Source organism: Triticum dicoccoides, chromosome 4A (assembly GCF_002162155.2).
Source record: "Triticum dicoccoides isolate Atlit2015 ecotype Zavitan chromosome 4A, WEW_v2.0, whole genome shotgun sequence".
In the NCBI taxonomy this organism is placed as follows: domain Eukaryota; kingdom Viridiplantae; phylum Streptophyta; class Magnoliopsida; order Poales; family Poaceae; genus Triticum; species Triticum dicoccoides.
Window position 1 is genome coordinate 328994184 of NC_041386.1, and position 14258 is coordinate 329008441.

Sequence of the window (14258 nt, forward strand, 5' to 3'; positions counted from 1 at the left end):
AGCAAATCAGACGTGAGCCCCTCCATGGGTGGATTTCTCCTTTTGCTCCTCAGCCTACGGGGTATTAGCAACCGTTTCCAGTTGTTGTTCCCCTCCCAAGGGCAGGTTCTTACGCGTTACTCACCCGTTCGCCACTGGAAACACCACTTCCCGTTCGACTTGCATGTGTTAAGCATGCCGCCAACGTTCATCCTGAGCCAGGATCGAACTCTCCATGAGATTCATAGTTGCATTACTTATAGCTTCCTTATTGATAGAAAAAGCAGATTCGGAATTGTCTTTCCTTCCAAGGATAACTTATATCCATGCGCTTCAGATTATTAGCCTGGAGTTCGCCACCAGCAGTATAGCCAACCCTACCCTATCACGTCAATCCCACAAGCCTCTTATCCATTCCTGTTCGCTCGTGGCGGGGGAGTTAGTAAAAATAGAAAAAAAACTCACATTGGGTTTAGGGATAATCAGGCTCGAACTGATGACTTCCACCACGTCAAGGTGAGACTCTACCGCTGAGTTATATCCCTTCCCCGTCCCATCGAGAAAGAGAATTAACAAATCCTAAGGCAAAGGGGCGAGAAACTCAAGGCCACTCTTCCTCCGGGCTTTCTTTCCGCACTATTATGGATAGTGAAATAATGGGAAAAATTGGATTCAATTGTCAACTGGTCCTAATAGGATTTACTATGGATTCGAGCCATCGCACATGGTTTCATAAAATCTGTATGATTTTAACGATCTAAATCGAGCAGGTTTCCATGAAGAAGATCTTCTTCAGCATATTCTATTTGATACTGTTAGGAGAAGAACCCGACTCGGTATTCTTAAAAAAAGAGGGGAAGCAGAACCAAGTCAAGATGATATGGGTCGCCCCTTCTTCTTGCACCAAAGATCTTACCATTTCCGAATGAACTGGGGCTACATTTCTTTCCAATTTCCATTCAAGAGTTTCTATCTGTTTCCACGCCCTTTTCTTGAGACCTCGAAACATGAGGACAAATTACTTCTCTTAGGAACACATACAAGAAAAAGGATAACGGTAGCCCTCCCATTAACTACTTCATTTTCATTTATGAATTTCATAGTAATAGAAATCCATGTCCTACCAAGACAGAATTTAGAACTTGCTATCCTCTTGCCTAATAGGCAAAGATTGACATCTGTAGAAAGACTGATTCATTCAGATTGATATGAGGACCCAACTCCGTTGCATTGCCAGAATCCATGTTCCATATTTGAAGCGGGTTGACCTCTATGCTTCTCTCATGGTACAATCCTCTTCCTACCGAGCCCCCTTTCTCCTCGGTCCACAAAGAAAAAAATGTAGGACTGGTGCCGACAGTTCATCACTGAAGAAAGAACTCATAGAGCCGGGATCGGTAACAAATAGTACTACTAACTAATACTAATATATAGAAATATATATCTAGAAATAGAAATGAACTATATAGATAATCGAAATTGAAAAGAACTGTCTTTTTTGTATACTTTCCCCGTTCAATTGCTACCGTGTCTTATGCAATCGATCGGATCATATAGATATCCCTTCAACACAACATAGGTCATCGAAAAGATCTCGGATGACTCACCAAAGCACGAAAGCCAGTTAGAAAATGGATTCCTATTTGAAGAGTGCCTAACCACATGGATAAGCTCACATTAACCCGTCTTTGGATCCAATTCGGGATTTTTCTTGGGAAGTTTCGAGAAGAAATTGGAATGGAATAATATAGATTCATACAGGGGAAAAGGTTCTCTATTGATGCAAACGTTGTACCTGTAGGATAGGGATAGAGGAAGAGGGGAAAATCGAAATGAAATAAATAAAGAATAAAGCCAAAAAAACAAGTCAAATATAGAAGAGCCCAGATTCCAAATGAAGAAATGGAAACTCGAAAAGGATCCTTCTGATTCTCAAAGAATGAGGGGCAAGGGGATTGATACCGAGAAAGATTTCTTCTTATTATAAGACGTAATTTGATCTGCATATGTTTGGTAAAAGAACAATCTTCTCCTTTAATCATATCATAAATGGAAATTGCTCAATTAGAACATGAAAACGTGACTCAATTGGTCTTAGTTAGTCTTCGGGACGGAGTGCAAGAAGGGCGGAGACTCTCGAACGAGGAAAAGGATCCCTTCAAAAGAATTGACCGAGGAGCCGTATGAGGTGAAAATCTCATGTATGGTTCTGTAAAGGGACAGTAAGGGTGACTTATCTGTCGACTTTTCCACTATCAACCCCAAAAAACCCAACTCTGCCTTACGTAAAGTTGCTAGAGTATGATTAACCTCTGGATTTGAAATCACTGCTTATATACCTGGTATTGGCCATAATATACAAGAACATTCTGTAGTATTAGTAAGAGGAGGAAGGGTCAAGGATTTATCCGGAGTGAGATATCACATTATTCGAGGAACCCTAGATGTTGTCGCAGTAACGAATCGTCAACAAGGGCGTTCTAGTGCGTTGTAGATTCTTATCCAAGACTTGTATCATTTGATGATGCCATGTGAATCGCTAGAAACATGTGAAGTGTATGGCTAACCCAATAACGAAAGTTTCGTAAGGGGACTGGAGTAGGCTACCATGAGACAAAAGATCCTCTTTCTAAAGAGATTCGATTCGGAACTCTTATATGTCCAAGGTCAATATGGAAATTCTTTCAGAGGTTTTCCCTTAATTTGTTTGTGTCAATAAACAATTCGAAATACCTCGACTTTTTTAGAACAGGTCCCAATCAAATAGCAATGATTTGAAGCACTTCTTTTTCCATTACACTATTTTGGAAACCTAAGGACTCGATCATATGGATATGGAAAATACAGGATTTCCGATCCTAGCGGGAAAAGGAGGGAAACAGATACTCAATTTAAAGTGAGTAAACAGAATTCCATACTCGATCTCATAGATCCCTATAGAATTCTGTGGAAAGTCATATTCGATGAAAGTCGTATGTACGGCTTGGAGGGAGATCTTTCCTATCTTTCGAGATCCACCCTACAATATGGGGTCAAAAAGCCAAAAAAAGTGATTTTAGCCCTTATAAAAAGAAAACGGATTATTGAACCTCTTTCACGCTCATGTCACATCGAGGTACTGCAGAAAAAAGAACTACAAAATCCTATCCATTTTTTCGTAATCGATTAGTTAACATGGTGGTTAACCGTATTATGAAAACAGAAAAAAAATCATTGGCTTATCAAATTCTCTATCGAGCCGTGAACAAGATTCAACAAAAGACAGAAACATATCCACTATTGGTTTTACGTCAAGCAATATGTAGAGTAACTCCCAATATAGGAGTAAAAAAGACGTAATAAAAAAGGATCGAAGCGGAAAGTTCCGATTGAAATAGGATCGAAACAAGGAAGAGCACTTGCCATTCGTTGGTTATTAGAAGCATCCCAAAAGCGTCCGGGTCGAAATATGGCTTTCAAATTAAGTTCCGAATTAGTAGATGCTGCCAAAGGGAGTGGGGGTGCCATACGCAAAAAGGAAGCGACCCATAGAATGGCAGAGGCAAATAGAGCACTTGCACATTTTCGTTAATCCATGAACATAATCTATGTATGTAGACACATGGATCTGTACATCTTGATCGAAAAAGAATCAATAGAAGGAGAATCGGACGATATCTTTCTCAAAACAAACAAAAAGAAAAAGAAAGAGAAAACAGAAATCATGATCAACTAAGCCCTCTCGAGGGCTTGCTTAAGAATAAGAAAGAAGAATCTTATGGAAATGGCATAGAATAAGGTTTGATCCTATTCATGGGGATTCCATAAATATAACATTTCAAAAATCGAAACAATCGAGACTTTTCGGAGATTGGATGCAGTTACTAGTTCATTATCTAGCATGTACAGAATGAAAACTTCATTCTCGATTCTACGAGAATTTTTATGAAAGCGTTTCATTTGCTTCTCTTGAATGGAAGTTTCATTTTCCCAAAATGTATCCTAATTTTTGGCCTAATTCTTCTTCTGATGATCGATTCAACATCTGATAAAAAAGATAGACCTTGGTTCTATTTCATATCTTCAACAAGTTTAGTAATAAGCATAACGTCCCTATTGTTCCGATGGAGAGAAGAACCTATAATTAGCTTTTTGGGAAATTTCCAAACAAACAATTTCAATGAAATCTTTCAATTTCTCATTTTATTATGTTCAACGTTATGTATTCCTCTATCTGTAGAGTACATTGAATGTATAGAAATGGCTATAACAGAGTTTCTGTTATTCGTATTAACAGCTACTCTAGGGAGAATGTTTTTATGTGGTGCTAACGATCTAATAACTATCTTTGTAGCTCCAGAATGTTTCAGTTTATGTTCCTACCTATTGTGTGGATATACCAAGAGAGATCTACGGTCTAATGAGGCTACTATGAAATATTTACTCATGGGTGGGGCAAGCTCTTCTATTCTGGTTCATGGTTTCTCCTGGCTATATGGTTCATCTGGGGGGAGATCGAGCTTCAAGAAATTGTGAACGGTCTTATCAATACACAAATGTATAACTCCCCAGGAATTTCAATTGTGCTTATATCCATCACTGTATGACTTTGGTTTAAGCTTTCCCCAGCCCCTTTTCATCAATGGACTCGTGACGTCTATGAAGGAGTGTGGTTCGTTTGACAAATTCCTACCTCTATATCTATCTCTGAGGTGTTTGGGTTTTGCAAAACTCCATAGACATGCAGAAGAGAAATGCTATCCCCACTCCGACCAAGATAGAACTTTTACCAAAAGTTTATTGTGATCTTTTTGTTCAACAAACAATTAAGGTGAAGCAGGGTAAGCAACAATGAATCTCTTTATGATAAACAGATCCATTTTGCATGTTCGTTATTACAGGTAGTTCCTACAAAGAATCGGACTAATGACGTATACAATGCTTGAATTATTGATGTAGATGCTACATAGTGGGTTCTCATCCTTCAGAGACTACGAGTGTAATAGGAGCATCCGTTGACAATTGGATCACCCTAAGATGATCATCTCATGGCTATTGGGAACAAATCAAATCAGATGGTTCTCTTTCTCAACCTTTCTGACTTGCTCCTACGGAACCAAGGTCGAAAGGATTGAAAAAGTTAGTCATTCACAACAACTGACGAAGGATTCCTCGAAAAGATAAGGATTAGTAGTTCTTTTTCGAAATCGATTTCAAAAAAGAATGGATTTGGTCTTATACATACGCGAGGAAGGTAATCAAAAAAGAGAGAAGACGAGTTCTTCTTTATTTTATCACTTAGGAGCCGTGCGAGATGAAAGTCTCATGCACGGTTGTGTATGAGAGAAAGAAGCGAGGAATCCTATTTTCGACTCTGACTCCCCCACTCCAGTCATTGCTTTTCTTTCTGTTACTTTGAAAGTAGCTGCTTCAGCTTCAGCCACGTGAATTCTTGATATTCCTTTTTATTTCTCATCAAACGAATGTCATCTTCTTCTGGAAATCCTAGCTATTCTTAGCATGATTTTGGGGAATCTCCTTGCTATTACTCAAACAAGCATGAAACGTATGCTTGCATATTCGTCCATAGGGCAAATCGGATATGTAATTATTGGAATAATTGTTGGAGACTCAAATGATGGATATGCAAGCATGATAACTTATATGCTGTTCCATATCTCCATGAATCTAGGAATTTTTGCTTGCATTGTATTATTTGGTCTATGTACCGGAACTGATAACATTCCAGATTATGCAGGATTATAGACAAAAGATCCTTTTTTGGCTCTCTCTTTAGCCCTATGTCTCTTATCCCTAGGAGGCCCTCCTCCACTAGCAGGTTTCTTCCGAAAACTCTATCTATTCTGGTGTGGATGGCAAGCATGCCTATATTTCTTGGTTTCAATAGGACTCCTTACGAGCGTTCTTTCTATCTACTATTATCTAAAACTAATCAAGTTATTAATGACTAGACGAAACCAAGAAATAACCCCTTATGTGCGAAATTATAGAAGATCCCCTTTAAGATCAAAGAATTCCATTGAATTGAGTATGTTTGTATGTGTGATAGCATCTACTATACCAGGAATATCAATAAACCCCATTCTTGCAATTGCTCAGGATACCCTATTTTAGCTACTAGGTCTATTTCTTAGTTCAAGATCCCTCTTACTAACTGGAATAAAAGAATTAGTAGATCTGTTCCGCCCAAAATGGGAATGGGCGCTAGGGTTATGAACTTCTAATCATGGAATCGACTCGATCATCAGATTATAAGTTCATTCCATAACGAACCAGACCGTGCACATTCTTATTATGAGATGTGGTCATTCGAGCCTATGGAAATAGGATACTCTGTTTACATAGAAATCCCTACGTCCTTCCATTCTACTTAGGATTAGGAATAGGTGTAATCAGACCTGCTTTTGACATATCTATCATGATCTTATTTGGGTACCATATGCACCTCTTTGGGATTCTATTGAATCGATAAATTGGATTGTACATATTTCATCTTTTTGATTTTGATATCGATTTTGATACATATAAGGTGTCCTACGGATAATGCAAATCGAAGCTATTTGATGTCTGACTCAGGCCTATATGACCGATCGATCGAAATACTCCAAGACTCCACATTTTACTAGCATATTGAATAACATTTAATTTCTTATCAACTCTTTGCCCTAGAACAGCACCTACAGCATAATCACTAGCATCACACATAATTTCAAAGGGTAAATTCCAATCAGGTGGCTGAACAATAGGTGCAGAGATCAATGCTTTCTTAAGTATTTCAAATGCCTCTACACAATAATCATCAAAGACAAATGGTATATCTTTTGGTAATAAATTAGTCACAGGCCGAGAAAGTTTTGAGAAGTCCTTAATGAACCTCCTATAAAATCCGGTGTGACCAAGGAAACTTCTTATACCTTTGATGTCCTTCGGACATGGCATCTTCTCAATAGCATCAACCTTGGCTTTATCAACCTCAATACCTCTTTCGGAAACTTTATGCCCCAAGACAATACCTTCATTAACCATAAAGTGACACTTTTCCCAATTCAAGACAAGATTAGTTTCTTCACATCTCTGCAAAACTCGATCAAGGTTGCTCAAGAAATCATCAAAAGAAGATCCATAGACGGAGAAATCGTCCATGAAAACCTCACAAATCTTTTCACAAAAGTCAGAGAATATAGCCATCATGCATCTTTGAAAGGTAGTAGGTGCATTACATAAACCAAAAGGCATAAGTCTATAAGAAAAGGTACCAACAGGGCAAGCAAAAGTAGTCTTTGATTGATCCTTGGCTGACACAGGTATTTGAGAGAAACCAAAGTAACCATCTAGAAAGAAAAAATGTGTATGTTTGGATAATCTTTCTAGCATTTGGTCGATAAAAGGTAAGGAGTAATGATCCTTTTTAGTGGCCTTATTTAATTTGCGGAAATCAATTACCATGCTATAACCTGTAATAATTCTTTGAGGAATCAATTCATCTTTATCATTAGGAACGACAGTAATACCTCCCTTCTTAGGGACACAATGGACATGACTTACCCACTGACTATCAGCAACGGGATAGATTATACCTGCCTCAAGGAGCTTTAGTATTTCCTTTCTTACCATTTCTTTCATTTTAGGATTCAGCCGTCGCTGATGATCACGAACTGGTTTAGCATCTTCTTACAAATTTATTTTATGTTGACATAGAGTGGGACTAATGCCCTTAAGATCATCAAGAGTATACCCAATAGCAGCACAATGCTTTTTCAGAGTTTTCAATAATCTCTCTTCCTCATGCTCTAAAAGGTTAGCACTAATAATAACAGGGTATATCTTTTTTCTCATCAAGATAAGCATATTTAAAGTATCAGGTAACGGTTTAAGCTCAAACACGGGTCACCCTTGGGTGGAGGAGGATCACCTAGGATTTCAATAGGAAAATTGGGTTTCAGAATAGGTTCATGTTTAAAGAATACTTCATCTATTTCCCTTCTTTCATTCATAAACATATCATTTTCATGGTCTAGCAAATATTGTTTTAAAGGATCACTAGGAGGTATGGCAATAGAAGCAAGACCAATAATTTCATCCTTACTAGGTTATTCTTCTTCACGGTGTTGTCTACTAAATTTAGAGAAATTAAATTCATGATTCATATCATCTAAACTGGTAGTAACAACATCCCTTCTGCAATCTATAGTAGCACTAACAGTGTTTAAGAAGGGTCTACCAAATATAATGGGACACAAGATATCTTGTGGGGAACCAAGAACAAGAAAATTAGCAGGATATTTAGTTTTCCCACACAAGACTTCAACATCCCTAACAATTCCCATTGGTGAAATAGTATCTCTATTGGCAAGTTTAATTGTGAGATCAATATCTTCTAACTCAACAGGTGCAATATCATGCATGATTTCTGTATATAGGCTAATAGGTAATGCACTAGCACTGGCACGCATATCACATAAGCCATGATAACAATGATCTCCTGTTTTAACAGAAATAACAGGCATGCCTACCACAGGTCTAGGTTTATCTTTAGCACAAGGTTTAGCAATTCTAGCAGTTCCATCACAGAAATAAATAACATGCCCATCAATATTATCAGACAAGAGATCTTTAACAATCGCAGTATTAGTTTCAACTTTAATTTGCTCACGAGGTGCATAAGTTTTAATATTGCGTTTATGAACCACAATTGAAGCTTTAGCATGATCCTTAATCCTGACAGGGAAAGGTGGTTTCTCAACATAAGAAGTAGGAACAATTGGATCATTATAAGTGACAATCTTTTCTTCAACTTTAATAGGTGCAGCTACTTTTACTTCTATGGGAGGATGATATTTTAACCACTTCTCCTTGGGGAGATCAACATGAGTAGCAAAAGATTCACAGAAAGAAGCTACTATCTCAGAGTCAAGTCCATATTTAGTGCTAAATTTACGGAAAACATCGGTACCATAAAATATTTAACACAATCAAACCTAGGTGTCATACTTGACTCCTTACCTTTGTTGAGGTCCCAATCTTCAGAGTTGTGTTTAATTCTTTCCAATAAATCCCATTTGAATTCAATAGTCTTCATCATAAAAGAGCCAGCACAACAAGTATCAAGCATGGTGCGACTGCTATCAGAAAGCCGAGCAAAAAAAATTTGAATAATCATTTCTCTTGAGAGCTCATGATTGGGGCATGAATATAACATTGATTTAAGCCTCACACAAGCTTGAGCGATGCTTTCTCCTTCACAAGGCCAAAAATTATATATATAATTGTGATCACGATGAACAAGATGCATAGGATAAAACTTCTGATGAAATTCCAATTTCAATCATTCGTAGTTCCATGACCCCATATCATCACATAGCATATACCATGTCGATGCATCTCCCTTCAAAGATATAGGGAATACCTTCTTCTTAACAACATCTCCGGGTACACCTGCAAGCTTAAATAATCCACAAACTTCATCCACATTTTTTAGGTGCTCATCAGGATTCTTTGTTCCATCTCCTGCAAAAGGATTAGCTAGCAGTTTTTCTATCATACCCGAAGGAATTTCAAAGAAGACATTTTCATTTTCAATAGGTTCAGTAGGTTGAGGATTTACTCTTTGCTCTACTGGTCGGGGTGAAGATACCCCGAACAAGCCCCTCAGAGGATTACTTTCCATAGTAACAAGTGATAGTAAATTTCAGCACACTATATAAATTTGTCCTTACCAAATTCTACCTACCAAAGGCGCTTCACTCCCCGGCAACGGCGCCAGAAAAGAGTCTTGATGACCCACAAGTATAGGGGATCTATGGTAGTCCTTTCAATAAGTAAGAGTGTCGAACCCAACGAAGAGCAAAAGGAAATGATAAGCGGTTTCCAGCAAGGTATTCTCTGCAAGTACTGAAATAAGTGGTAATAGATAGTTTTGTGATAGGATAATTTGTAACGAGCAACAAGTAACAAAAGTAAATAAAGTGCAGCAAGATGGCCCAATACTTTTTGTAGCAAAGGACAAGCCTGGACAAACTCTTATATAGAGAAAAGCGCTCCTGAGGACACATGGGAATATCGTCAAGCTAGTTTTCATCACGTTCATATGATTCACGTTCGGTACTTTGATAATTTGGTATGTGGGTGGACCGGTGCTTGGGTACTGTCCTTACTTGGACAAGCATCCCACTTATGATTAACCTCTATTGCAAGCATCCGCAACTATAACAAAAGTATTAAGGTAAACCTAACCATAGCATGAAACATATGGATCCAAATCAGCCCCTTACGAAGCAATGCATAAACTAGGGTTTAAGCTTCTGCCACTCTAGCAACCCATCATCTACTTATTACTTCCCAATGCCTTCCTCTAGGCCCAAATAATGGTGAAGTGTCATGTAGTCGACGTTCACATAACACTACTAGAGGAGAGACAACATACATCTCATCAAAATATCGAACTAATACCAAATTCACATGACTACAAATAGCAAGACTTCTCCCATGTCCTCAGGAACAAATGTAACTACTCACAAAGCATATTCATGTTCATAATCAGAGGGGTATTAATATGCATATAGGATCTGAACATATGATCTTCCACCAAATAAACCAACTAGCATCAACTACAAGGAGTAATTAACACTAGTAGCAACCTACTAGCACCAATCCCGGACTTGAAGACAAGAATTGGGTACAAGAGATGAACTAGGGTTTTGAGAGGAGATGGTGCTGATGAAGATGTTGATTGATATTGCCCTCTCCCGATGAGAGGAGCGTTGGTGATGACGATGGCGATGATTTCCCCCTCCCGGAGGGAAGTTTCCCGGGCAGAACAGCTCCGCCAGAGCCCTAGATTGGTTCCGCCAAGGTTCCGCCTCATGGTGGCGGAGTTTCGTCAAAGAAGATGGCTTATGGTTTTTTTCTCATCGAAAGACTTCATGTAGCAGAAGATGGCCACCGGAGAGCCACCAGGGGGCCCACGAGGAAGGCGGCGCGCCCAGGGGGTAGGGCGCACCCCCACCCTCGTGGGCAGGGTGTGGCCCCTCCGGTGAACTTCTTCCGCTAAGTATTTTATATATATTCTGAAAACCTCTTCCATGAAGTTTTAGGACTATTGGAGCTATGCAGAATAGGTCTCTAATATTTGCTCCTTTTCCAGCCCAGAATCCCAGCTGCCGGCATTATCCCTCTTTATGCTAAGCTTGTAAAATAAGAGAGAATAGGCATAAGTATTGTGACATAATTGTGTAATAACAGCCCATAATGCAAATAATATCAATATAAAAGCATGATGCAAAATGGATGTATCACACATCGACCGCTCTCCAGCATGCATCTAATGTATTAAGTTAACAAGAAGAGAGTAATGCCTTAAACAAGATGACATGATGTAGAGGGATAGATCTAATCAGTATGAACAAACCCCATCTTTTTATCCTTAATGGCAACAATACAAATACGTGTCATGCCCCCTTCTATCACTGCGATTGAGCACCGCAAGATTGAACCCATTACAAAGCACCTCTCCCATTGCAAGAAAAAACAATCTAGTTGGCCAAACCAAATAAATGGATCTGAGAGAAAAATAAAGCTATATAAATCATGCATAAAATAGTTCAGAGAAGACTGAAATAATATTCATAGATAATCTGATCATAAACCCACGATTTATTGGATCTCAACAAACACACCACAAAAGAAGGTTACATCGAATAAATCTCGAAGAACATCAAGGAGAACATTGTATTGAAGATCAAAGAGAGAGAAGAAGCCATCTAGCTACTAGCTATGGACCCGTAGGTCTGAGGTAAAGTGCTCACACATCATCGGAAGGGCAGCAAGGTTGATGTAGATTCCCTCCGTGATCGAATCCCCCTCTGACAGAGTACTGGAAAAGGTCCTCGGATGGGATCTCACGAAGACAGAAACTTGCGGCGGTGGAGAAGTATTTTTGGTGTGCCCTCTGGTGTGACGCCCCCGATTCAATCGTACACTAATCATACATGCAAATGTGTACGATCAAGATCAAGGACTCACGGGAAGATATCATAACACAACTCTAGACACAAATTAAAGTCATACAAGCTTTATATTACAAGCCAGGGGCCTCGAGGTCTCGAATACAACAGCTCAAACACAAACGAGTCAGCGGAAACAACAATATCTGAGTACAGACATATGTTAATCAAGTTTGCCTTAAGAAGGCTAGCACGAAGCAATAATGATCAAAAAGGCAAGGCCTCCTGCCTGGGAGCCTCCCAACTATTCCTGGTCATCGGCGATCTCCACGGAATAGTAAGCACCCTTGGGTAGTAATAGTAGTCGTCGGTGGTGGCGTCTGGCTCCTGGGATCCGTCATTTGATCGCAACAATCGGGTATAGGGGAAACGGGGGTAGCAAAACAATCATGAGTACTTATCCAAAGTACTCACAATACTTACGTCAGAACTAAACTAAATATTTATCAGTATCAAAGGGATGGGCTGTATCTGTGGACTGAACTGTAGAATGCCAGAAGAGAAGGGAAGGCCTAGCCTATCGAAGACTAGCATCTTCAAGCATCTTGCAGCATCAGAAGAGGTAAGAGTAACATATTATAAAAGTATTAAGTATGGTGTAACATCACCTAGAGATCACTTCCTCAACTCCCTACGAGAAAGCATTCCCGGAGCCATCATTTCCATTACATGCCTCAACATCCAGCTCTAGTTGTATCAATCAGGATACAACTCCGAGCGTCCATTACCGTGGACACGACTATTCGAATAGATAGAATACTCCCCTACAGGGGTGCACAAACTTACCCAACACGCTCGATCAACTCCGACCAGACACACCATCAGGTCATGTCCGTCCTCGGCTGATCAACACACAGTAGTCCTACCTAGACTCAATAGAGAGGCCAGCATGCTAGTCTACATCCTAAGCGTGTAGGGGTCTTGGTCCCATCACCCGTTGCACTCCTGCACGTTGCGTACGCGGCTGGTGAGCAGACCTGGCAACCTCCATTATAAAGGCAGGTGCTTACGCGGTCCAACCCGGTGCGTGCCGCTCCATTGCTGACATCCGAAGAGCTTTCGACTGATACATATGACATAGAGTACCCATACTTATTCCCTTGTGGTGGTCTATCCAAAAAGGTCATAGGACTACTCGGATCAAATATCCAAATCGTTAGTGTCTTGCTAGCACGCGGCAACGATCAATGGTCCATGATATGTGGTCCCATCGCACCGTCTCACGGACTTGCGACAAGGGCTAAGAATGCCTGGCCGCGCCGCGTGGAAAACTCGCGGGTATCCTCGATATCAACGCGACTTCACATCAACTCGTGGGTACATTCCCGGTTAACTCGATTGCACTTTTCCCTCGCGGGTACCCCTCTGGCCGACCCGACTTCAGTCATGGTTCTGTAGTAAAGTCAAAGTAACTGTGTGTCCAAAACAACAAAAGGGGAAGCCCAAGGAATCACCCTCGATGGATTTCCATTCGATGTAACCATCAAGGTGGACTTGGAGGAAACACCTTTGATGGTCCACACTTGAGGGGTTGCACGACAGAGTCGTTATCGGGAGTGGTGAAGGAGGAATCACCCTCGAAGACCATGACCGATTAGCTACATTATAGAGTTAACATTAGAAGTGCTATATGAGGTATCACCCTCGGCACTCGATAGTAGCTCTGTAGAGTCGTACAACTAAGGGGAGTGTGATGTGATGTGTCGGGCTCTGGATGTCGATCACATTGATCGAGTCATCGGTCATCAAGCGAGGGCAACTAGGACAAGGTGAGGGGTCACTGATGGATCACAAGCCAACCTATATTAAGCAGTTTAGGATAAGCAGGTAAGGTACAAGAACAGGATATAAAATTAGGCTATGCATCAGAATAGGAGCAATCGAATACAGTAGCAAAATCTAATGCAAGCATAAGAGAGAATGGAATGGGCGATATCAGAATGATCAAGGGGGTTTGCTTTCCTAGAAGCTTTGCGGACAGATACGGATCCTCGACGGTGAAATAGTCGAGCACTGGTTCAACCGCGGTCTCGGGGTCTACTGTAAAGAACTAACGAAAAGGCAAAACAATAAATAATAGAGCAATCAAAAGCATCACGAAGTACAACATGTCAATGCGCGGGGTTATGGTGACCTAACGCAGTGCTACAAGTTACAGACAAAGCAGGAAAATATTTGTGGATGTTTCCTTGACTTTGGGCATTTACCGGACATATGAGTCGAAGAGGACATGTCCATATTCACTATGCTAGGGGCACATGACAGATGAACGGATGG

The 14258-nt window shown here is 40.1% G+C and overlaps 1 long non-coding RNA gene across 3 annotated transcripts in view; it reads right to left on the bottom strand.

Annotated features, from left to right (window-relative positions):
- Window positions 1–13038, bottom strand: part of LOC119285876 — a 17065-nt gene extending 4027 nt beyond the window's left edge. For all 3 annotated transcript variants that reach the window (XR_005139934.1, XR_005139933.1, XR_005139932.1), the window contains exons 1-2: window positions 13028–13038; window positions 12091–12092 (exon numbers count right to left, since the gene is read on the bottom strand). This is a non-coding gene — a long non-coding RNA (uncharacterized LOC119285876). The remainder of the gene's footprint in view (window positions 1–12090; window positions 12093–13027) is intronic.
- Window positions 13039–14258: the final 1220 nt, after the last annotated feature.